General features: G+C 44.4%; 1 protein-coding gene across 4 annotated transcripts in view; it reads left to right on the top strand.

The window, feature by feature from the left end:
- fam135b (family with sequence similarity 135 member B) overlaps positions 1-26,223 on the top strand; it is a 471,310-nt gene that overhangs the window by 213,641 nt on the left and 231,446 nt on the right. The window lies entirely within an intron of this gene.

The following is a 26,223-nucleotide window of genomic DNA, read 5'->3' as shown; positions in this document are numbered from 1 at the left end:
AATCCTCTATCTATACTGATATAATACCCCCAACACCACGGGCTCTTATCTTATAAAGTAGCCTTATGTGCGGTACCTTATCGAACACCTTTTGGAAATCCAAATGTATTATATCTACTGGTTCCCCTTTATTTATCCTGCTTGTTACCTCCTCAAAGAATTCGAATAAATTTGTTAGGCATGATTTCCCCTTCATGAAGCCCTGCTGGCTCTGCTTAATTTGATAATATATTTCTAAATGCTTTGCAATTACATCCTTTATAATAGACTCCAACATTTTCCCAATGACAGACGTTAAGCTAACTGACCTATAGTTACCTGTTTTTTGTCTCCCTTTTTGAGTAAGGGTGTTATATTGGCCGTTCTCCAATCCTCTGGGACTTTTCCAGAACCTAAGGATTCTTGGAAGATTACTAGCAATGCATCCACTATCTCTGTAGCTACTTCTGTTAATATCCTAGGATGCAACCCATCAGGTCCAGGGGACTTATTGACCTTTAGCCCCATTAGTTTCCCTACTACTTTTTCTCCACTGATAGTTATTGTATTTATTTCATCCCTGCCTTTTGCCCCTTGACTGTTTAATATTTTTGGAATGCTTTTAGTATCTTCCACCGTGAAGACTGAAGTAACGTATTTATTCAATTCCTCTGCCGTTTCCTGGTTCCCAATTGTTATGTCCCCAGCCTCATTCTTTAAGGGGCCTATGTTCACTTTGGCTTCTCTTTTCCTTTTTATACATTTAAAAAGGTTCTTACTGTCCATTTTTATATTACTTGCTAGTTTACCCTCAAAGTTTATTTCCTCCCTCTATTATTTTTTGGTCATCTTTTGTTGGTTTTTAATACTTTCCCAATCCTCTGGTTTACCACTGATCTTTGCCACATTGTATGTTTTTTCTTTCAATTTGATACTGTCCTTAACTTCCTTGCTTAACCATGGTTGGTTTATCCCCTTCCTTGAATCCTTCTTCCTCACTGGGATGTATCTTCGTTGAGAGTCATGAACTATGTTCTTAAACATCTGCCATTGTTCATCAGCCGTCTTTTCTGCTGAGCTCCTTTCCCAGTCCACTCCACCCAACTCTGCCCTTATTCCATTGTAATTACCCTTATTTAAGTTTAGCACAGTTGTTTCCGACCCAAGTTTCTCATTCTCAAACTGACTGCTATATTCTATCATATTAAGGTCACTGTTTCCTAGGGGATCGTTTACTCTGAGGTTGTTTATTAAACCTGCCTCATTACACATTACTAGATCCAAAAAGCCTGATCCCTGGTTGGATTCACAATATGTTGTTCTAAGAAACTGTCCTGAATGCACTCTTTGACTTCTTGCTCGTGTTTATCTCTGTCAATTTGATTTTCCCAATCTACATGAAGATTAAAGTCACCCATGATTAATGTACTGCCTTTTTTACATGCCCTCATTATCTCCTGATTTATTCTCTGTCTTACAATATCGCTACTATTGGGAGGCCAATAGCCTACTCCCACCAATGTCTTTTTCCCCTTGTTATTTCTTACCTCCACCCATAAGGGTTCTACATCTTCTGATCTAAGATCCTTTCTTGCTATCGTACTTATTCCATCTCGTACTAACAAAGCTACCCCACCACCCTTACCTTCCTGCCTGTTCTTTCAAAAAGTCACATATCCCTGAATATTTAGTTCCCAGCTTTGATCTCCTTGTAACCACATCTCCGTAATGGTTATAAGATCATACCCATTAACCTCTATTTGTCCCATTAATTCATTTATTTTTTCTGTATTTCAGTAAAAGGGCATTAATTTTGCCTTTTTACAATTTTTCCCCCTTTGACCCTATTTGCTGCTGTTTTTTCATGTTTGTATGCTCTGTCCCTTCCTGTCACACTCTGCGTATCATTACCTAAATAGCTGCAAGACTGCCATATTCTTTTGCTTTGTAAGCCTACGTATCCTGTTTCCAGAGCCCTCCACCTCTCTATTTAGTTTAAAGGCTTATCTACAGCCCTAGTTATTCGCTTCGCCAGGACACTGGTCCCAGCACGGTTCAACTGAAGCCCGTCCTACCAGAACACCTCCCTTCTACCCCAGTTCTAGTGCCAATGTCCCATGAACTGAAACATATGCCTCCCACACCAATCTCTGAGTGTGCATTTAAATCCTTGACTTTATTTACCCTATGCCAGTTTGCCCATGACTCATGTAGTAATCCTGAGATTATTACCTTGGAGGCTATGCTTTTTAATCTAGCTCCTAACTACTCAAATTCTTTCAGCAGAGCCTCCTTTCTAGTCCTATCAATGTCGTTGGTAGCAACATGGACGCCGACAACAGGATTCCTCCTCTCCCACTCGAGGTTCCTCCCTAGCCCTGAGGAGATGTCCTTAACCCTGGCACTGGGCAGGCAACATAGCCTTCGGGACTCACGCTCACGGCTGCAGAGAACACTAATCCCCCTAATTATACTGTCCCCTACTACTAATATGCTCCCATTTCCTCCCCGCATTTGAATGGCTCCCTATACCATGGTGTCGTGGTAAGTCTGCTCATCCTCCCTGCAGTCCCCACTCTCATCCTTACAGCTTGCAAGAACCTTGTAACTGTTGGACAGCTTCAGTGGCCGTGGCTCCTTGAACGCTACCCCACTGGGTCTCCAAACCTGCTTCACCTGCAGTCACACCCTCCTGTCCCTGATCACAGACCAAATTTGAAATACCTAATTTGAGAGGTGTGTCTGCCTCCTGGAGCAAAGTGTCCAGGTAACTTTCCCCCTCTCTGATGTGGCGCAAGGTCTACAGCTTGGACTCCAGCTCCTTAACTCAGATCTGAAGTTCCTCGAGCTGCAAACACTTGGTACAGATATGTTCACTCTGGATCACTTTAGTGCCCAGCAGCTCCCACATGCTGCAGCAGCAACACATCACCCACCCTGCCCTCACTATCGTATTTTATTCAACTTATTAATTAAGTACTCTAGTAGTATCCGCACTCTTTGCACTTTATTATAATTATTTTTTTATACACACCAGTATCGATCTGATGCTTAACAAGCTATCTTTAAGAAAAAGAGAAAAAAAAGACTAGAGATCTAAACACAAACTAAAGAGCTTACTTTACTTTAAAGACCAGAAATACTCACCAATCCTTCTCACCAATCAGCTGCTCTCCACGCTTTTTTCCCTCTCACTCTCTTTAATGGTCTCTCACCCTTCTCTCGCTCTCTCACTATTAAAGGCCCTGCTCCTCTCACACTCACTCCCTGTAAATGACTACACTGTTTCTCTCACACTATCACCCTGTAAATGACTACACTGTTTCTCTCACACTATCACCCTGTAAATGACTACACTGTTTCTCTCACACTATCACCCTGTAAATGACCACACTGTTTCTCTCACACTATCACCCTGTAAATGACTACACTGTTTCTCTCACACTATCACCCTGTAAATGACTACACTGTTTCTCTCACACTATCACCCTGTAAATGACTACACTGTTTCTCTCACACTATCACCCTGTAAATGACCACACTGTTTCTCTCACACTATCACCCTGTAAATGACCACACTGTTTCTCTCACACTATCACCCTGTAAATGACCACACTGTTTCTCTCACACTATCACCCTGTAAATGACCACACTGTTTCTCTCACACTATCACCCTGTAAATGACCACACTGTTTCTCTCACACTATCACCCTGTAAATGACCACACTGTTTCTCTCACACTATCACCCTGTAAATGACCACGCTGTTTCTCTCGCACACTCTGCCTGTAAATGACCACACTGTTTCTCTCACACTATCACCCTGTAAATGACCACGCTGTTTCTCTCACACACTCTGCCTGTAAATGACCGCACTGTTTCTCTCACACTCTCTCGCTGTAAATGGCCCCGCAGTTTCTCTCACACTCTCTCCCTGTAAATGACTCCGCTTCTCTCTCACTTCGTTGCTGTAAATGACCACACTGTTTCTCTCACACTTTCTCTGTTATTCATTCATAGGATTTGGGCTTCACTGGCCAGTATTTATTGCCCATCCCTAATTGACCTTGAGAAGATGGTGTTGAGCTGCCTTCTTGAACTCCTGCAGTTCCTGTGGTGTAGGCACACCCACAGTGCTGTTCGGAAGGGAGTTCCAGGATTTTGACCCAGCGACAGTGAAGGAACAGCGATATATTTTCAAGTCAGGATGGGCAAGTTCCAGGTGGTGGTGTTCCCATCTATCTACTGCCCTTGTCCTTCTAGGTGGTAGTGATCATGGGTTTGGAAGGTGCTGCCGAAGGAGCCTTGGTGAATTCATGCACTGCATCTTGTAGTTGGCACACACTGCTGCTACTGTGCATTGGTGGTGGAGGGAGTGAATTTTTGTGGATGTCAAGCGGGCTGCTTTGTGCTGGATAGTGTCAAGCTTCTTGAATGTTGTGGGGGCTGCACTCATCCAGGCAAGTGGGGAGTATTCCATCACACTCCTGACTTGAGCCTTGTAGATGGTGGATAGGCTTTGCGGAGTCAGGAGGTCAGTTACTCGTCACACAATTCCTAAACACTGACCTGCTCTTGTAGCCATAGTATTAATATGGGTAGTCCAGTTCAGGTTTTGATCAATGGTAACTCCCAGGATGTTGATAGTTGGGAATTCAGTGATGGAAGTGCCATTGAATATCAAGGGGCAATGATTGGATTCTCTCTTTTTGGAGATGGTTATTGCCTAACACTTGTGTGACACGAATGTTACTTGCCACTTGTCAGCCCAAACCTGGATATTGTCCAGGTCTTGCTGTATTTGGACATGGATTGCTTCAGTATCTGAGGAGTCACGAATGGTGCTGAACATTGTGCAATCATCAGCAAACATCCCACTTCTGACGTTATGGTGGAAGGAAGGTTGTTTCTCTCACACTCTCTCGCTGTAAATGGCCCAGCTGCTCTCAATCTCTCTTGCTGTAAACCTAGTGTCAGTGAGAAGGTTATTGCTGGATCACAAGTCTTCAGTTATTGCTGGAGGATTGCCAGAGTGTATAGTCTTTTTAGTATCCAGTGCCTTCAGCCATTTCGTGATATCTCGTGGAGTGAATCGAATTGGCTGAAGACTGGCATCTGTGATGCTGGGACCTCAGGAGGAGGAGGCTGAGGTTAAGCACCCACTTGGCACTTCTCGCTGAAGACTTTTGCAAATGCTTCAGCCTTGACTTTTGCACTGATGAGCTGATCTCCATCATTGACGATGGACATATTGTTGGAACCCCTTCCTCTTGTTAGTAGTTAAATTGTCCACCGTCATCTGATCTATTGGTTATGGGAATGCATAACTCTGTTCATTGCATACTGCTCCTGATATTTGGCACAGAAATAGTCCTGTGTTGTAGCTTCACTACTATTATTAGATACGTCTGGTGCTGCTCCTGGCATGCCCTACTGCACTCTTCATTGAAACAGGGTTGATCCCCCAGCTTTTTGGTAATGATAGAGTGATGGATATGCCAATCCATGAGACCATAAGACCATAAGACATAGGAGCAGAAATTAGGCCATTCGGCCCATCGAGTCTGCTCCGCCATTCAATCATGGCTGATAAGTTTCTCAACCCCATTCTCCCGCCTTCTCCCCGTAACCTTTGATCCCCTTACCGATCAAGAACCTATCTATCTCGGTCTTAAATACACTCAATGACCTAGCCTCCACAGCCTTCTGTGGCAATGAATTCCATAGATTCACCACTCTCTGGCTAAAGAGGTTTCTCCTCATCTCTGTTCTAAAAGGTCTTCCCTTTACTCTAAAGGCTGTGCCCTCAGGTCCTAGTCTCTCCGACTAATGGAAACATCTTCTCCACGTCCACTCTATCCAGGACTTTCAGTATTCTGTAAGTTTCAATGAGATCCCCCCTCATCCTTCTAAACTCTATCGAGTATAGACCCAGAGTCCTCAAACGTTCCTCATATGTTAAGCCTTTCATTCCTGGGATCATTCTCGTGAACCTCCTCTGGACCCTCTCCAGGGACAGCACATCCATGGGGCCCAAAATTGCTCACAATATTCTAAATGTGGTCTGACCAGAGCCTTATAAAGCTGCAGCAGCACATCCCTGCTTTTATATTCTAGTCCTCTCGAAATAAATGCCAACATTGCATTTGCCTTCCTAACTACCGCGTCAACCTGCAAGTTAACCTTAAGAGAATCCTGGACTAGGACTCCCAAGTCCCTTTGCACTCCAGATTTCTGAATTCTCTCCCCATTTAGAAAATAGTCGATGCCTCTATTCTTCCTACCAAAGTGCATGACCTCACACTTCCCCACGTTGTATTCCATCTGCCATTTCTTTGCCCATTCTCCTCACCTGTCCAAATTCTTCTGCAGCCTTCCTGCCTCCTCAATACTACCTGTCCCTCCACCCACATTTGTATCATCTGCAAACTTAGCCAGGATGCCCTCAGTTCCTTCATCTAGATCATTAATGTATAAAGTGAAAAGTTGTGGTCCCAATACTGACCCCTGTGGAACTCCACTAGTCACCGGCCGCCATCCTGAGAAGGACCCCCTTATCCCCACTCTCTGCCTCCTGCCAGGCAGCCAATCTTCTATCCATGCTAGTACCTTGCCTCTAACACCATGGGCTCTTATCTTCCTGAGCAGCCTCCTATGCGGCACCTTGTCAAAGGCCTTCTGGAAGTCCAGGTCGATAACATCCATTGGCTCTCCTTTGTCTAACCTACTCGTTACCTCCTCAAAGAATTCTAACAGATTTGTCAGGCATGACCTCCCCTTGATAAAACCATTGCCCTATTTTACCATGCACTTCCAAGTATTCTGAAATCTCATCCTTAATAATGGACTCTAAAATCTTACCAATGACCGAGGTCAGGCTAATCGGCCTGTAATTTCCCGTCTTTTGCCTCACTCCCTTCTTAAACAGGGGGTTACATTAGCGATTTTCCAGTCCTCTGGGACCCTCCCTGACTCGAGTGATTCCTGAAAGATCACCACTAACACCCCCACTATCTCTTCAGCTATCTCCTTCAGAATTCTGGGGTGTAATCCATCTGGTCCAGGTGATTTATCCACCTTCAGACCTTTCAGTTTTCCTAGCACCTACTCCTTGGTAATGGCCACCATACTCACCTCTGCCCCCCGACTCTCTTGAACTTTGGGGATGTTACTCGTGTCTTCCACCGCGAAGACTGACTCCAAGTACCTATTCAGTTCCTACTGCATTTCTTTGTTCCCCACCACTACTTCTCCAGCGTCATTTTCCAGCGGCCCAATGTCCACTTTTGCCTCTCTCTTACCCTTTATATATCTAAAAAAAACTCTTGCAATCTTTTTTTATATTACTGGCTAGTTTACCCTCATATTTAATCTTCTCCCTCCTTATTTCTTTTTTAGTTGTCCTCTGTTGGTCTTTGTAGGCTTCCCAATCGCCTGGTTTCCTCCTGCTCTTCGCTGAATTGTATGCTTTCTCTTTAGCTTTTATGCTGTCCCTGACTTTCCTTGTCAGCCATGGTTGCCTCGTCCTCCCTTTAGTATGCTTCTTCTTCCTAGGGACAAATTTTTGCTGTGTCTCCCAAATTACTCCCAGAAACTCCTGCCATTGCTGTTCCACTGTCTTTCCTGCTAGACTCATCTCCCAGTCAATTCTGGCCAGCTCCTCCCTCATGCCTCTGTAGTTGCCTTTATTCAACTGTAATACCGTTACATCTGATTCCAGCTTTTTCCTCTCAAATTGCAGGGTAAATTCTATCATATTATGGTCACTTCCTCCTAAGGGTTCCTTCACCTTAAGCTCCCTTATCAAATCTGCCTCATTACACATCACTAAATCTAGAATTGCCTGTTCCCTAGTGGGCTCCACCATAAGCTGCTCCAAAAAGCCATCTCGTAGACATTCTACAAATTCCTTTTCTTGGGATCCACTACCAACCTGATTTTCCCAGTCTACCTGCATATTGAAATCCCCCGTGATCACTGTAACCTTGCCTTTCTTACACACCTTTTCTATCTCCTGGTGTATCTTGTGCCCCACATTCTGACTACTGTTCGGAAGCGTGTACATAACTCCCGTTATTTTTTTTTACTTTTGCGGTTCCTCAACTCTACCCACACAGATTCTACATCATCTGACCCTACATCATTGCTTGCTATCAATTTAATTTCATTTTTTACTAACAAAGCAACCCCACCCCCTCTGCCAACTTGCCTATCTTTTCGATAGGATGTATATCCTTGGATATTTAGCTCCTAGTCCTGATCCCCTTGCAGCCATGTCTCCGAGATGCCCACCACATCATACCTGCCAATTTCAATCTGCGCCACAAGCTCATTTACCTTATTTCGTATACTGCGTGCATTCAGATACAACACCTTCAGTCCTGTATTTCCCGTCCCCTTTCTCATTGTTGTCCCTTTATCTGATGTGCTTGAAGTTAGATTCCTAGCCCTTTCCAAACACTCTGTCCTATTTTGTGTTCTGGAGACTTTAATAGCCTCTCCTGTGCACTCCTTTCTTTTCAGTTTTTTCATAATTTTCCATGAAGTTGAATCCACCCCCCCACATGCTAACCTGCTGCTTTGTTTCCCATTAGCCATACTTCTTGGAGATTTACCCTTCCCTCCCCCACCACTTTCTAGTTTAAAGTCCTGTTGACCACCCTATTTACCCTTTTTGCTAGAACATTGGTCCCAGATCGGTTCAGGTGGAGACCGTCCCAACGGTACAGATCCCTCCTGTTGCAATACTGATGCCAGTGCCCCACGAAATGGAACCTCTCCCACACCACTCCTTTAGCCGCGTGTTTACTTCCCTTATTCTCGCGTCCCTATGCCAATTTGCATGTGGCTCAGGTAGTATTCTGGAGATTATAACCCTTGAGGACCTGTTCTTTAATTTAGTTCCTAGTTCCTGATAATCCCCAAACAGATCCTCTTTCCTAGTCTTACCTATGTTATTTGTCCCGACGTGGACCACAACAACTGGATCCTTCCCCTCCCTCTCCAATATCCTTTCAAGCCGGTCAGAGATGTCCTTCAACCTGGCACTGGGCAGGCAACATACCATGCAGGACTCTCTATCCTGCTTACAAAGGATGCTATCAATTCCCCTAATTATAGAATCCCCTACAACTACCACTTGTCTTTTTGCGCCCCCCCCCCCCCCTCCCCCTCTTGAATGGCCTCCTGTGCCACGGTGCCGTGGTGAGCTGGCTCATCCTCCCTACAGCCCTGTTCCTCATCCGCACAGGGAGCAAGTGCCTTGTACCTGTTGGACAAGGTCAAGAGTTGAGGCTCCTCTGTTCCTGAACACAGGATCCCTCTACCTGCCTCACTTGCAGTCACACCCTGCTGACCCTGACCACTGACCGAACTTGAGGTACTTAATCTACCGGGTGTGACCGCCTCCTGAAACAAAGCATCCAGGTAACTCTCCCCCTCCCGGATGTGCCGCAGCATCCCCAGCTCGGACTCCAGCTCATCAGTTCTGAGCCGGAGTTCCTCCAGCAACCAACACTTGCTGCAGATATGGTCACTGCGGCTCGCAATAGGATCTGCCAGCTCCCACATCATACAGCTACAGCACATCACCTGCCCAGCCATCTCGACTTAGTTAATTAATTTATTAATTAGCTTTGCAGTGTTTTGTTTTCAAATTTGCTGCCGGTTTCCTACCAACCAATCAGGTCACAGCTTTCCTGTGATGTCACTTTTTCAGTTTTGGCTTTAGTTACTCTGTGCCCTGATGTCACCGCTCCGGTGCTGTTCCCTCCGAGTCTGCTCCCTGCAGACATGGCCATGAATCCCCGAGGTAAGCTAGATTTATACTCACCGCTCCGGTGCTCCTCCCTCCGAGTCTGCTCCCAGGATTTCCTCACCAATCAGCTGCTTTTTATTTGAAATCCAATTTCAGAAGAGTGTCCCTCGCAGGTCTGGTGCACTCCTGAAGGCACTGCCTCTTCCTCTCTTTTTTTTAGGTTTGAGGCGGAGAGAGGGATGGAAACACTACAGCAATGTAATGTTTGGGGCTATTCCCGTTTTTAACAGTGGGTCCTCCTCGATTCCCTCCTGAGTCGCGGTGGCTGCGGTGACTTCTCCCAGAATGCTTCAGTCATTTCTCACCAGCACCCTCTGTTGGATCCAGATTGTGCTCGAATACAGTTCCGCTGCTGCTGATAGCCTCCAGTGCCTCATGGATGCTCAGTTTTGAGTTGCTAAATCTGTTCAAAATCTATCCCGTTTAGCACTGTGGTGGTGCCACAGAACACAATGAAGGGTGAAGATGGGTCTTCATCTCCACAAGGACTGTGCAGCGGTCATTCCTACCAACATTGTCATGGACAGATGCATCTGCAACAGGTAGATTGGTGAGGACGAGAGCAAATAGGTTCTTCGCTCTTGTTGGCTCCCTTACCACCTGCCGCAGGCCCAGTCTAGCAGCTATGTTCATTAGGACTCGTCCAGCTCAGTCAGTAATGGTGCTTCCGCTCTTGGTGAGTGACATTGAAGTCCCCCTTACAGAGTACATTCTGTGCCCTTGCCACCCTCAGTGCTTCTTCCAATTTGTGTTCAACGTATAGGAGTTCGGATTCATCAGCTGAGGGGACGATAGGTGCTGATCAGTAGGAGGTTTCCTTGCCCACGTGTTACCTTATACCATGAGACCTCATGGGGCCCGGAATCAATGTTGCATTGATAAAAATGGGCACACGTTAATTGTGCACCATGATCTGTTTTCAGGGGTTATTGAATTTCACAGCCTTAGTCTGCTGACGGTTATTGTTCATTTAGCGGACTCAATCATGTTTTAATATTATTGCCTAGCTGACTTTCTCCCTTCATCTCCTTCAGGTACTGACTCATATAATGACACAGTTCCACGTAAAAGCAAAAAAGAAAAACTTGCATTTGTGTAGTGCCTTTCCCAATCTCAGGATGTCCCACAGTGCTTTACAGTACTTTTGAAGCATAATCACTGTTGTAGTACTCTCTGCTCTGTCATGCCTGTGCTCTCCTTTTGTTGATGGATGTCTACTCCCAGCTGATGATTCAGAAAAACATTTTAATTTGCTCCTTATAGCTCAGTGGATAGATTCAATCCTGTGAAAGCAAGGTGCAGAGACTAAGAACGTGCCTGATTTATTCCCTGCTTTACTTGTATGACCTTTCTCTATGTGTGATTCCAGACACTGAGTGTGGGCAGACTATTTGAAAGCAGCACGTGGGAAACGTCAAAACCAAAATCATTTCTATTCTCATTTGACACCCATACAGTTACATTTCTTAGCAGTGGGGCCAGTAGACCAAGTTCAGTGGCAGGCAGCCCTATTTATTTTTCTTTTCCCCAGCAAGTTTGTGGCCAGTTGTATTGTTCGGGCAGTTACCCTCGCTGAGAGCTAATTTAGTCAACAATAAGGTTCTAACCAAATACATTCCTAGACTTTAGGTCTCAGCTTCACAGAAGGAAGCTTATAAGAGCTATTTTTTGAATTGTCAGATATTTGTATATCATTCACAGGATATGGGCTTCGTTGACAAGGCCAGAATTTATTGCCTATTCCTTCAGCCCTCATTACAACCAAACTTGGGAAAAAGAGCAGAATTCCAGAGGTGCGTTGAGAGTGATGGCCCTTGAAATCAATGTAGTATTTGACTGTGTGGCATCAATGAGCCTGAGTAAAATTGAAGTCAGTGGGAAACAGAGGGAAAACTCTCCATTGGCTGGAGTCATACCTAGCACAAAGGAAGATGGTTGTGGTTGTTGGAGGCCAATTATCTCACTCCCAGGACATTCCTGCAGGAGTTCCTCAGAGTCGTGCCCTAAGCCCAACTGTCTTCAGTTGCTTCATTAATGACCCTCCTTCCATCATAAGGTCCAAAGTAGGGATATTCGCTCATGGTTGTACAGTTCAGTTCTATTCACAACTCCTTCAATAATGAAGCAGTCCATGCCTGCATGCAATAAGGCCTAGACAACATTCATTCTTGGGCTGAAAAGTGACAAAGTTTCACATTCGCCATGTAATGACTATCTCCTATTGATGTTCAACGGCATTACTATCACTGAATCCTTCACCATCAACATTCTTGCATTGACCCAAAACTTAACTGGACTAGCTATGTAAGTATTGTGGCTGCAAGAGCAGATCAGAAGCTATGTATTCTATGGTGGGTAATTCACTTCTTGACTCCTAAAAACCTGACTACCATCCACAAGGCACAAGTCAGGAGTGTGATAGATTACTCCCCACTTACCTGGATGAGTGCAGCTCCAACAGAACTCAAGAAACTTGACACCAGTCTTCTTGATTGACATTTGATCCACCACTTTGAACATTCATTCCCTCCATCACTGGCGCACAGTGGCTGCAGTGTGTACTATCAATAAGATGAACTTTAGAAACTCGCCAATGCTTCTTCACCTGCATCTTCTAAATCTGTGACCCTACGGCTGGAGAGACAAGGGCAGCAGGTGTATCCACCTGCAAGTTTCCCTCCAAGTCACTCACCGCCCTAATTAGGAAATATATTGCCATTGCTTCACTGTCGCTGGGTCAAAATCCTGAAACTCATAGCACTGTACAGCATTGTGGGAGTACCGACACCATGCAGACTGCAGTGATTCAAGAAGGGGGTTCATTGGCATTTTCTTAAGGGCAGTTAGTAATGTGCAATAAATGTTGGCCTTGGCAGTGACACTCACATCACAAGAACAAATAAAGAAATCATAATATATGAGGGAATTAAGATCTAAATCTAAATATAACCTAAAGTGTTTGGTAACTCATCAGTGACAGGCTTATGAGGGACGTACAGTTGACCTGATGAGTGACACGTAGATCTGATCTCAATTATCATCATTATACATTTTGCCTGTGTTGTAGTCAGAATGGAATGGGTGCAGAATTGTTAATGGTGTCCTGTGTTTCTTTGTGATGTGATTGGAATACATTGAAGAGCAGTGAGTGGCATATTTTGTGCTTTCAGATGTTTAAACCTTTAACAATTTGTTCAAATTTTTAGGGGCCAGAAGCTCCAATAATTAAATTATCTTAGTGGACCATGACACCTATTTAATTGCCATCATCACGTGTGGTATTTCTTAAAACACATCATGCTATTTCTTTTATAAATAATTTGGGGGCAAAATTAGATTAGCCCTGAAAATGGACATGGGGATTGCAATGCGTGATTAGTTCCTGATTGTTCCTTCTGCTGTAGAAATCATACAAACTTGGTGCTGCCGGCTCATTTACAGGATAGGTCAAAGGTTCTGGTCGTCATATTAAACCCAGTCAGCCATTCACTCAATGCAGGCCAGGGCTCCGCATTACTCTTCCAGAGTCCTTGTGGCCGCAGCTCATACAGCAGAAGCTGGCAGATGTGAGCAACCATGTCCTGGGGCATATGAAGGCACCTGGCATTGCCTGTGATCCACTCATGCTCAGGCCAATGCATGCCATTGCACTGGACCCTGTTTGCCAGCATCTTGTCCTTCTTGAGGCCCCGCTGCATCTTGCTGCTCAGGCCCTTGCATCTCCTGACAACCTGTGACAGGCCCTCCGTCTCCTCATCTGGATGAGAGCCATTACCAAGCCAGGGTTGCCTGCAGCCTGCATCATCGGTGCCTCAGTGAACCTGTGTTTGGATTGAAGTGATACATTTAGTGAGCATGTTCTTTACATGTTTCCCTCCATTTCAAAGTGAGTAGGCAGTGCTAAGCCCTTTGCCTTGCTCCATCTAAACATGGCATCCCCAACCCACCCCTTCCAGTCTAAGGACATTCTGGAGGGCCAGAGATGGGTGTTCCTCCTGTTCATGCTTGACTGCACATGGAGACATTGCTCTTTGACCCAGGGTGATGAGAGCCATGCGCAATAGCCTCCCTCTGACACTATTCTGTTTGCCTCCACAACCCTCAAGACTCTAAAGAGAGACCATTGCCTTGCAGCATAGAAAGGCTAACCACATGATCCCTTGTCAGTCATGATCCGGGAGGTTGGAGGTTTGGAGTCGCGAATTACCTGTCGTCCACCAGCCGTGCCCCTTGGAAACATCCACCTCCCTCCCTCTCCATCCCTGCCCCTGACTGCAGCAGATGGCAAATGGCACAGAATGAACAGCAACTCCACACCTTTCTGGGATCTCGATGTTACGAGACCCATGAGTCGGGAACAAACCTGCTGCAATGCGGAATTCACTGGAGAGAGGAGAACAACTCAGCATGGTTGACGTCCAGTTGCCTCCTAAATATTAGGGTGTCACTTTAGTCAGTCACTTGTACTAACCTTGAACCCCACCCGCCTGGAAGTATCCTCCTCCCACTTAGAGGGATCTCGCTTACTGTGTGGTCAAGGTCAAATTTGAAAAGTGGTGCGCATCACTTTCCAGACTCAGTTACCCTCCCTTCACCCACCAACTTCCCCCATCTCCCTTCACCCACCCAATTTCCCCATTCCTCTCCCCTGTGTTACCCTTGAACCACCACCCCCCCTGCCATTACCCTTGACCCCATTATGGTCCACCTCTGCATGCCTTCGACAACTGTTACTGACCCCATACCCACCCTGACCCTGCCCCTGCCCCCTCCTGCTATGTGAGCCACTTGTCTTGTCCCCTTCTGTGACCCAACCCTCATGAGACATTCACCTACTAAACTACCACCATGGACCTGCCACCCCACTGCATCCCACTCTCCCCTTTGACTGTGACTGTTCCTCTCTATTACCAGTATCCTGAGTTCAACCCCCAAGACCCCATCGCCGACACCACCAACCCCACCCCCCTGCCCTACTTCTCCAGACACTCTTCCCAACCATCTTCCCCAGACACTCTCCCTCTTTCCCCACTTAGCCTGCCTCCCGTATCGAGCCTTTTGCTCCTGGCACTCGACATGTGAAGTTACGTGCTGTCCCTAAGAAGGCGGGAACAACATCTAGTGACCTCAAAGTTGTGGAAGAGATGAAGCTCGCCAGGTACATGCCACTTTTATACAGTTGTAAATTCTTGCTGCCAGACATTTAATTTGGAGGGCGAACTTAATTCTGACGAGGTGGTTTTTTAATGGGCATGCAAGATATGCTAATGCATGCAAATAGGGTTCCAGGAATGGCTTGTTGGGGAGCTCGACCTGCCTTGAAAGTTGGGAGAACAAAATTCAAACAATTTATCCCGCCATCAGGAAACAGAATTTTTGCCTCCCGCCAAATTAAGTGCCCCTGCCCGTCGCAATCCCCACTGCCCGCAGGACTGGAAGATTCCACCCATTGTATGAGGAAGAGATGACTGAAAGTACTAAGCACTTCCACATTTTTAGGTTTTCGGAAATGATGAGTTGTGTATGAGTCTTGGTTTCAACACCATGAAGAGGAGGAAAAGTATGCAGTACAGATAAGACTCATCACTGAATAGGTGCAGAGTTAAAGGCAGGTGCCCACATTCCACAACTTAGTGCCACATTTCCAATGATATCATATCCCCTGCTTTTTTATTTGTCAGCTCATCTTTAATCTCTTTGTGGGATATATTATTTTGAATGGTAACTACAGTTTTTTAAAAAAGCACTAAAATACTACCTCCTTTGTTGAACTTTTGTCACATCTTGACTTCCTAGAGTTTAAGCTCAAGAAGTAAGTACTGTCTTCACAATAAGCTCATCTGTTTATCTGCAAATAGATATTTTTTTTGGAATAATTTGTTCTCTGGCAACCTGATAAGCTTTTTATATGTTTGCAGGGTAGAAAACTGAATTAAGGCTACGTTTAAACAAATAATTCATCTTCTTGTGGAAAGAACAGAATACATGGCAATAAATCTAATAGTAACTACTGCTGGCAGTAAGCACTGATATTCGCTTTTCATTTGAACAGAAACTTATTTGCTCTTTCGCTTGATGACAGTGTCTATTGTGGTACTGAGCCATACAGATCAAGAAAGGGTATAAGGATAAATGCAGCCACTATAGGCCAATCAGTTTAATCACAGTGATTGGAATTTTTTTTAGAAACAATAATCTGGGACAAAAGCAACAGTCACTTAGACAAGTGTGGATTAATTAAGGCAAGCCAGTACAACTTTTTTAAAGACAAATTGTGTTTTAACTAATTTAATAGAGTTTATTGAAGAGGGAACAGATAGGATTGATGAGGGCTCATAGACGCTTACAGCACAGAAAGAGGCCATTTGGCCCACCATGTCCACGCCAGTCAACAAAGATCTGACTACATTAATCCAATTTTCAAGTGAATATCTAAATACTTCTTAAATATTATGAGAGTTTCTGACTCAACCACCCTTTCAGGCAGTGTGTTCCAGACTCCTACCATCCTTTGGGTGAAAAAATTTCTCCTCAACTCCCCTCTTAGCCTTCTACCTCTTTACTTAAACCTGTGCTCCCTGGTTATTGACTCCTCTACTGATGGAAAAAGTGCCTTCCTATCCACTATCTATGTCCTTCGTAATCTTATACACCTCTGTCAAGTCCCCTCTCAACCTTCACTGCTCCAAGGAAAACAATCTGAGCCTATCTAATCTTTCCTCATAGCTCAGACCCTTCAGCCCAGGCAGCATCCTGTTAAATCTCCTTTGCACCCTCTCCAGTGCAATCACATCCTTCCTATGATGTGGTGACCAGAACTGCATGCAGTACTCCAATTGTGGCCTAACCAGTGTTTTATACAGGGCAATGTGGTTAATGTGGACTTCGAAAAGGCATTTGATAAAGTGCCACATAATAGGCTTGGCAGTAAAGCTGAAGCTCATGGAATAAGAACATAAGAAATAGGAGCAGGAGTTGGCCATTCGATCCGTCAGGCCTGTCCTGCCATTCAGTAAGATCATGACTGATCTGCCCCAGGCCTCATTTCCTCTTTCGCCAGCTCCTCATAGCCCTGAACTCCCTGATATTTCAAAAATCTATCTACCTCCTCGTTAAATACTTTCAGTGATCTCGCCTCCACAACACTCTGGGGTAGAGAATTCCAGACATTCACTACCCTCTGTGAGAAGAAATTCCTTTGCATCTCAGTTTTAAATGATTGTCTCCTTATACTGTAATTATGTCCCCTAGTTTGAGATTTCCCCACTAGTGGAATCATCTCAACATCTACCCTGTCAAGCCCCCTCAGAATCTTGTATGTTTCAATAAGATCACCCCTCATTCTTCTAAACTCTAATGAATAAAGGCCTAACCTGTTTAGCTGTTCTTGATAAGCCAACCACTTCATCCCAGAAATCAGCCTAGTGAACTATTTTGAATTGCCTCCAATGCCAGTATACCCTTGCTTAAATATGGGGACCAAAACTGTGCAAGAAGGTCAGTGGCAGTATGGATATGAAGTTGGTTGAGTGGGAAACAAGAGTGTGGTAAATGGTTGTTTTTTGAGCTGGAGGTAGGTATGTAGTGGGTTTGGATAGGATCACTGCTTTTCATGATTTATATTGACTTGGACTTGGTTTACAGGGCACAATTTCAAAATTTTCAAATGGCACAAAACTTGGAAATGGAGTTAACAGTAAGGAGGACAGAGATTAGACTTCAAGAGAACAAAGCCAAGCCAGTAGAATAGGTTAACACGTGGCAGATGAAATTTAATGCAGAGAACTGTGAAGTCATATATTTTGGGAGCATTCGCAGTATTGTGTCCAATTCTGGGCAATGTATGTTAGAAAAGATTTGAAGGTCTCAGATCAGTGTTTCCCAAACTTTTTCCCCACTGTTATTGCATGAAAATTGCTGTGACCACAGCCTTATGGGTGAGTGAGCTGTTGGACCGGAAATGATTGGGGGGAAAGCTGTCAAAGCCGTGAGGGAAGAACTGTAGGGGTAGGGTCAGTTAGAGAGCAAATGTTTTTTTCAGCTTTTTTTTTTAGGCACTGATGTGGCTTCAAAGAAAATACACTTAGGGATCGAAATAAAAACCTGCGCGCACATATGAAAGGGCCGACCCCAGGACTTTCCCACCCGAGGCTCCACTCCATGTTCAACTTTGCTGCCCCAGAGCGTGACCTCTATTGCTTGTCCTGTGACCCCACTGGGGGTCGCAACCCATGGTTTGGGAACCCCTGCCTTAGGGAGGACGTAGAAGGGGTTTACAAAAATGGTTGCAGGGATAAGGGACTTCAGTTACGCGGATAGATTGAAGAAGCTGGGGTTGATCTCCTTAGAACAGAGGAGGTTGAAATGAGATTTGATAGAGGTGTTAAAGGTCTTGCGGGGTCAAAACAGAATAGGTAGAAACAATTTCCATTAGCAGCAGGGTCAAGGACTCTTGAATTTAGATTTAAGGTGATTGACAAAGGAACTAAAGGTGAAATGAGGAATATATTTTGTTTATGATCTCAAATGCACTGTCAGAAAGAGTAGTGGAGGCAGATTCAATCAAGCCTTTCAAAAGGGAATTAGATAAGTATTGAAGAGAAAAAAAATCCTGGGCTATGGAAAAAGGACAGGGGACTGGGACTAGCTAAATTGTTCTTGCACCCTGATAGTAAGTTGTGTATCAATTGGGAATCTCCCTCCCCTCACCCAGATTGAGCTATTGTTGCTGACAATCACTGTCAGCATCTACACCTGTAGAGTGGCTACTTAGACAAGGTACAAGAGAGCCGCCAGCACTCATTAAATTATATGAGGGAGCACTTTCAGGGCAGGGGAGGCAATTAGCCAGGTCCAATAGGTAGAAAGATGATGCCAATTACCTAGCTGCCTCATCCCGACTCCCTAGGTTCCAGCCCTCTTGATCTGGAGTGCAGATGTTTGCAAGCATTTGATGTTTGAGTTACAGGAAAACTTTTCAATTAATTAAGTCTTTTGTTCTGAAATGGAAAATAAAAACATTTTTTGCATATGTTAACAATGCGGACACCTTAAACTTCTAATTGGAATAAAATGTATTGGAAGGTTACCAACTCCACAGCTGCCTTTGTTTGTTAACTATCTAAGTCTTTGTAAAAAATTGGTTATATTTTGCATATAACTGTAGGTGTAAAAAAATTGTAGCCCACTGAACTATTCAGTCATTAATTACATCAAGAGTGAGGAGGGAAAAAACACTTTGAATAAGCAGTCATACTGAATCAATAGTGCCACTGTGGGTACATGCAATAGTATGAGGTTTCTAAAGCGTTATTTGCACAGAGAAATCCTTCAAGTTGGTAAGTAAATTTAGCGGTTATACATAATATTTTGTGTAGAATTCCCTTTTTAATTTTTAGAGAGGCGGTGATAGATTTTTAAATCACTTCTTTTAACTGCCTATTTCAAACACTTGCCCGACTGAAGACCGTTGACAGGCTTCTGCCAGTGCGACTTTATAATTTTCCATGGGCAAGGTCGATCCAGGGGTCTCATTCCCTTTAACCTTTTCTCTGTCAATGACCATTGCTTGGCCCCTGACCATGAAGGCACGAGAGCAGCGGGGATTCACGGATGCAATCGGCTTGTCAGCTTGAAATGGTTGTCGGTAGTTCAAATTTTATGCATTTCAGCCTCACACCAGGACTTAGGTAAATAGATGACCTAGTGGATGAAATTGCAGAGCAGTATTTGCGGAAGTGCTGCATTATTGGAGGTGCCGGAAATGTTCTAATGAGATTCTGTTGTCCTGTTCACGTAGGCATAATAGGAAAGCAGTAGCATTGGTATTCCAGCAAATGGAATCTCAAATGGACTGAAGAAGCTACTGCACCGAAATCCATTTTGTGAATTCTTCTTTGTGCTGTGCATTGTAGGATTCTAGAAGGAACATACATGCATCCTGACCTCACAGCATTGCCCGCTCCACTTGGGCCTGATAAGCATGACAACTACTCCAAAATGACTGAGAACCTTTAGCAATGTTTCTTTTCTAAAATACTTGTCCACGTTCATTTTGTTTTTCTTTTAATCATTTGTATGGCTGGGGAAGTGGTTGTAGTTTGACGTTGAGGTTAACAGTCCATTCAATGGCTTCAGCTAATGCAATGTGAGTAGTTGTGATACCAGCAGGAATGATTCTCTCAGGGTAGAGGTCAATATGTTGTCGATGGTTTGACTTGAATGCCACAGTCACAATTTGAGCTGTTCCTGATGACGATGACACCAATCTTTACATGTTAAAGTAAGTTTTCCAACCTGAAAACCTGTGCATTAATGCTGTCAAGAAGGCGACCGAACCCTGGTCACCGGGCTCACAGTCCAAGCAGTAAAACCCACTAGAAAATTGATTTTGGGGTAACATTGATTTTCATGTGCTTCTTCTGATGCTATACAGTGCCGGACTTTGGCCACCAACATGGGTAGCTAGAGTCGGGAAACTTCCCAACTCGTTAGACTTGCCATGGTAAAAAGTACCCAATACATGCAATTTTTACTCTGGGGGAGGGGAATGGGTATGGGATGGAGTTGGACCTGCCGACCACAGAACCAGAGCATATTGGCCACAGGGGCCAAGGCAAGCTGGTTAGAAGGCCTACCTTTGTTCCCTGGGACTTTGTCCCAGTTGTTTTAGAAATTGTTGGGCCCTCTCCCTCACCCCTTACACCGCCACCCATCCTCTATGGCCCCTCACACTCCCCATGCCAACTCATGCCCCCACCCCGCTCCCTCTGCCCCTCATAACCTCCATGCCAACCCCATAGCCGCTTACGCAGTATCTACCATGGTTAGACCTCAGGAATCATGTGAAAGTGAAAAAAAAACCTTCTAACACTAATACTACTCTCACTACTCCACACTTGATCGTGCAAAAAAATTCCCATTCATAAAGGCCATTCAGAACTTCTTAATCGCTTCAAGTGGTTAATCTCTCATAAGAACAAACAAACTTATATCCGCACCCACACATCAAAGACAACTAATCCTTTAAAACCTCTTTGAGCTGTCAATCAAACTGTGAGCTCAAAAACCCCTGCTGAGATAATTGTGGCTTTTGAAACTGGGCCAAACGTTCAGAATGACATAATGTTAGCCCTTGGAGAAATGTCAATAAAAAGCTCTATTGAAACTGCAGAACAAGATGCTACTTTTTTTTTCTAACCTAGAGTCCTGTCAATCACAAAAATCAAGCAGAGGGTTTTTTTAACTCTCAGTGACAGCTAGAAGCGAGGCAATTTGAGTGAGGGAGGAGAGATGAGGGTACAGTAGCAAAATAGGGAGGGTGGGTTTTTACAGAGACTTTTGAAGATGGGAAGAAAGTATGAAGCAGAGTGTTTTAGGAAGAACATTACAGAGTATAGGAGTTTGCTAGCAAAATGAATGGTCTCCCATCGCCAGCAGTAATTCGAAGCCATGGGTATCTAGGCCATGGGCTGAGATAGTAGTACAAGGAGCTCGTGGGTTTCTTCATCACCAAGATAGAGATTATCCATTAAGCTCCTTCTGTTGCCTTCCATTTCTCTTTCTCTCTAACGCAAATTCAACCATCCCCTACCATCCTAGCCCCCATCCCCTTCCGATTTTTCGCCTATTACCCGCATGACCTTTTCAAGCTCATCTCCTCCATTAGGTTCCTCCACAGCATTCAGACTAAACTCCTAATCACTCAGCTCCCCTGTCCCTATTCCCATGCTAGCTGACATTATAAATGGTTACCTTCGCTCAGCACTTAACCCTTGCTGCCTTTTTGAAAACTGCCATTATCCTTTTTCCTCAAAACCCCACATCCACGTTAGCTAATGCATCAAATTCAATCTACTTTCTTCTGTAAGATTGTTGAATTTGTTGTTGCCTAACTGATGTGTGCCCAGTTTGAATCTCTTCAAACAGCTTTCAATCCCTCCATCAGCACTGGAACAATTTTAACTGAAGGCCTGAATGCTTTCTCTGAGTCATAGAGGTCTACAGCACAGTAAAAGGCCCTTCGGCCCATCAAGTCTGCGCCAGACAAACAAGTACCTAACTCTTCTAATCCCATTTCCCAGCAGAGCCTTGTATGCCATGGCATCACAAGTGCACATCCAAATACTTCTTAAATACTATGAGGGTTTCTGCCTCTTCCACCCTTTCTGGCAGTGAGTTCCAGATTCCCACTACCCTCTGGGTGAAAAAACTCTTCCTCACATCCCCTCTAAACCTCCTGCCCCTTACCTTAAATCTATGCCCCCTGGTTATTGATCCCTCCACCAAGGGGAAAAGTTCCTTCCTTTCTACCCTATCTATGACTGTAACCACAGTACATTAACTCTCCTCATTCGCTTTGGAACCTCTGACATGGTTGATCACTGTTCCAATGCACCACTGCTTCATTATTCAGATTGGCAGTGCTTTCTCGCTTGATTTAGTTTTCTGATTGTATTCAGAATGCCCTTGAGCCATGCTTTCTCTTCCTAGATCACACTATCACATTAAGAGTCCCTGAGGATCAGTCCTTGGCCTCACATCTTCCTTATCTATACATTCTCTTTAGCAACATCATCCGTGGACACGGTATCAATGTCAACTTCTGCATACATGTTGATGGCATGCAGCTCTACTTCTTCACTGCTTCTGCCAACCCTTCTATTATCTCTGTGCTGCCAGGTTACTTGTCCAATATCCTGTTTTGGATGAGCTTAATTTCCTCAAATTAAACCTTGCCCCTTTTCACAAACTTTGTATCCTTGCCACTGGCATTACCGCCCTCCCTTGCAACTTAGACAGGCTGAATTGGATAGTTTGAAACTTTGATGTCCTGTTTTACACTGAGCTGAACTTCTGACCCCATATTCTGCCCAGCACAAGGACCACCGACTTCCAACTCATTAATATCATCCACCAATGCACCTCCCTTAGCCCATCTCCCACTGAAATCTTCATTTTTTTCTCTTGTCATCTCCATTCTTGATTATCCCAGCATTCTACTGGCTAGAGTGCCATCTACCACCCTCTGAAAACTTCAGCTCATCCTAACTGTGCTTCACATTCCCTGTGATTACTGTCACTTTAAGATCAGTTCAACTGAGTAGTGGTCACGTGATTTTTTTTCAACCAATGTGTGGCTAACGCGGTGTAAATAAATTCTAGGGAAGGGTTTCCTAGGAAAAAATGGCTGTCTGAGGGCCTGGGTGGACTCACGCAGCCACGGAAGCTGTCATAGAACCATAGAAAAGTTACAGCACAGAAGGAGGCCATTCGGCCCATCTTATCCATGCCAGCCCGAAGACACCCAGGTGCCCTTTCTAATCCTACCTTCCTGCACCCAGCCCATAACAGTGCAGCTTACAGCACTTAAGGTGCAGATCCAGGTACTTTTTGAAAGAGTTTAAAGTTTCTGCCTCTACCACCAACTTGGGCAGCGAATTCCAGACACCCACTACCCTCTGTGTAAAAAAAATTCTTCCTCGTGTCCCCCCTACACCTTCTGCCACTTATCTTGAATCTGTATCCCCTGGTTCTTGAATTCTCCACCAAGGGAAACAATTTTATCCTGTCCACTCTATCTATTCCCCTCATAATTTTGTACACCTCAATCAAGTCACTTCTCAGCCTTCTTTGTTCTAAAGAAAATAACTCCAACCTATCCAATCTCTCCTCGTAGCTACACTTTCTAACCCTGGCAGCATTCTCTCCAGAGCTATTACGTCCTTCCTGAATTGTGGTGACCAGAACTGCACACAATACTCCAGTTGTGGCCTCACCGGTGTTTTATACAATTCCAACATTATATCGTTACTTTTATATTCTATACCTCTGCCAATGAAGGAGAGCATTCCAAATGCCTTCTTTACAACTTTGTCTACTTGAACTGCTGCCTTCAGGGACCTGTGTACTTGTATGCCAAGATCTCTCACTTCATCCACCCCTCTTAGTATATTCCCATTTATTGTGTAATCCCTGTAACTGTTTGACCTCCCTAAATGTATGACCTCACACTTCTCGATGTTAAAATCCATCTGCCACTTTACCGCCCACTCCACCAACCCATCTATATCATTTTGGAGATTATGGCTATCCTCTACACTATCCACTACTCAGCCAATCTTTGTGTCATCTGCAAATTTCCCAATCATGCCCACCACATTCACGTCCAAATCGTTAATATATAACACAAACAGCAAGGGTCCCAACACAGCCTTGTGGAACACCACTTGAGACAACTTTCCATTTGCAAGGGCATCCATCGACCATTACCCTTTGTTTCCTGTTACAAAGCCAACCTTTTATCCAGTTTGCCACATTACCCTGAATCCCATGGGCTTTTACTTTCCTGACCAATCTGCCATGTGGGACCTTGCCAAATGCCTCGCTAAAACCCATGTACACAACATCCACTGCACTACCTTCATCAACCCTTCTTGTCACTTCCTCAAAGAATTCAATCAAATTTGTGAGGCAAGACCTTCCTTTAACAAATCCATGCTAACCATCCCTGACTAGCCCATGCCTTTCCACATGACAGTTAATCCTATCTCTCAGGATTGATTCTACTAATTTGCTCACTACCGATGTAAGACTAACTTGGCCTATAATTGTTTGGCATTTCCTTTGATCCCTTTTTAAACAATGGAACTACATTTGCATTTCTCCAGTCCTCCGGTACCTCCCTTGTATCTAGTGAAGATTGGAAAATCATCCTCAGAGCATCTGCTATCTCCTCCCTGACTTCCTTCAGCAGCCTCGGAAACAATCCATCTGGCCCTGGCGACTTATAAACTTTCAAGGATTTTAACCCTTTGAGTACTTCCTCTCTCTTTATGACTATCCTGTCCAATATCTCGCAGTGTTCCTCCTGGACTACTCTATCTACATTCTCCCTTTCCTTTGTAAACATGGAGACAAAATATTCATTTAAAACCCTTCCCACAGCCTCTGCATCTACACACAAGTTTCCATCTTCGTCTCTGATAGGTCCCACTTTCTCCTTAACTAACCTTTTAGCATTAATGTATTGGTAAAACATCTTTGGGTTATCTTTAACTTTACTTGCTAATCTTTTTTCATGCCCTCTCTTTGATTTCCTTATTTCCTTTTTTACTTCGTCCCTGCACTTCCTATATTCGTCTAGGCTATCTGCAGTGCTTAGTTCTTTGTGCCTATTGTACGCTTTCTTTTTCTGTTTGATCTTCCCCTGTATTCCTCTAGACAACCAGGGGGGTCTAGATTTGGCAGTACCACTCTTATTTTTGTAGGGGACATGTCTACTTTGTACAATTAGGATCTCGCTTTTTAGTGCTTCCCACTGGTTTTCCACTGTTTTATCCTCCAGCAGTGCTGTCCAGTCCACCATAGCCAAGTCCCTTCTCATTTCTGCAAAATTTGCCTTCCCCCAGTTCAAGACTTTTACTCCTGCCTTTCTTGTAAATAAAGTTTCTTTTATTTGACTAAGAAGCCTCCGAAAGCATGTTTCTACAATTGGCAATGAGGAAAAAACTATCCTGGCACTGTCTCCCATCTGCATCTGAGTATTGTATTTAACCGACGACTGTGAATGGGAAATTATATTACTCGCTGAGATGCTGCTTTTCAGCCAGATAGACCAATTTGACTGCTCTGCAGAGGAATAGGGTCATTTCCAACCAAAACCTTCAATCATAATGCAAAGTTTTAAGTTTAATTCGGGAATGAGAGCCCCAGGGAAGTTGATCGCAACATACATTGTGAAACTCAAACAATTATCAGAGCATTGCAATTTTGGCATGACCCTAAGTGATAAGCTGTGGGATCGATTAGTCTGTGGTGTGTGTAACAATGCCATACAACGTCGTTTGTCAGTGAAAGTTGATATCGATTTCAGATGTGCGATGGAGATTGCTCTTACTATGGAAAGTGCTGAGGCAGATGTGTTGGAACTGCAGGGCGCGCAAAGCGGTGCCGTGCACCAGTTAGGGCGGGAACTAGCAGCCAACCATGGTACCAAATCAGCTGAGACCGCTGGAAAAAGGGAAGCAGTTCCAGTAAGCTACAGAACTAAAAGATACAGCGGAGGCAGTGATTCCTAAGGTCCAATTTTATCAATGTGGGAGTAACTACACTCCTAAGTCTTGTCGATTTAAGGAGGCTAAGTGCCATTATTGTGGGATAAAAGGACACCTGAGGAGGCAATGCAGGGCTAGGTCCAGACGGTCGAACAGCCAATCCAACAAGGTGTTAAAGTACACGGTGTGGAAAACCGTGGAACCAGCAAGCCTGATATTTACTCTCTTTCCAACTTCAAGGATGCTAAGCCAGACCCAATCACAGTAACACTCCGTGTCAGTGGGAAGCTTCTAAATATGGAACTAGATACAGGTGCATTATTCACTGTGATGGGCGAGCACACATTCCAGTATTCGAGAGGGGGTGCCCAGC

Source organism: Cetorhinus maximus, chromosome 4 (genome assembly GCF_964194155.1).
Source record: "Cetorhinus maximus chromosome 4, sCetMax3.hap1.1, whole genome shotgun sequence".
In the NCBI taxonomy this organism is placed as follows: Eukaryota; Metazoa; Chordata; class Chondrichthyes; order Lamniformes; family Cetorhinidae; genus Cetorhinus; species Cetorhinus maximus.
Note: the sequence above shows the minus strand (reverse complement) of the source record. Positions and strands in the feature narration are given on the sequence as shown.